Raw genomic sequence first — 713 nt, forward strand, 5'->3', positions numbered from 1 at the left:
TATTTTCTTTCTGACATTTTGCCACTATGGTGTCCAGTAGCAGTGACGAATTATTTGAAAACCATACTGATCTTAAGAACCTGGCCACGTCCTCACAATAAGATGTTTAATGTTTTAAATGTTTCTTGTGGGCCAGAAGGGGTCAAGCTTTTTTGTCTCTGAAGTAAACTAACAATTTAAAATAGTCTGGCCACCCTGAGGCCCTTGTACACGTGGGGCCCCTGGGCTGCAGCCAAGGCCAGCCTGTGCATTAATCCGCGCCTAGCTGCTGGAGTAAAAATAAAAGCAAAGCCCCCAATAAGTACTATCCAAAGCAAAAAGCCAGCACAAAAGGACATGTGTCAAGAAGGACAACTACATGTTTAAACTAATGGTTCTTTATATCACACTGCTTAAGATCCAGCCCACTGACACCTAAATAGCCCTGGGATGTCTCACAGATTTTAGTTTATACAGGTGTCTGATATCTTATATTTTGGAATTGAAAAAAAAAACCAAAAAACATTCAGTTATCCACCACATCAGGCCTAAGTTGGTCATGTTAGTAGGTAGGATAAGTCCTAATTGTGTCAAATAAAATCTTAAAATGCAGTACATATACATAAATGGTCATGTTTATTCCTCTAACTATAATGGATGTGATGATTTAAAGGATAAAAATAATCCAAGGAAATTTATAAATGATAAAACCATACGAAACCACTGAGACCATC

This window comes from Chanos chanos, chromosome 11, assembly GCF_902362185.1.
Source record: "Chanos chanos chromosome 11, fChaCha1.1, whole genome shotgun sequence".
Taxonomy (NCBI): domain Eukaryota; kingdom Metazoa; phylum Chordata; class Actinopteri; order Gonorynchiformes; family Chanidae; genus Chanos; species Chanos chanos.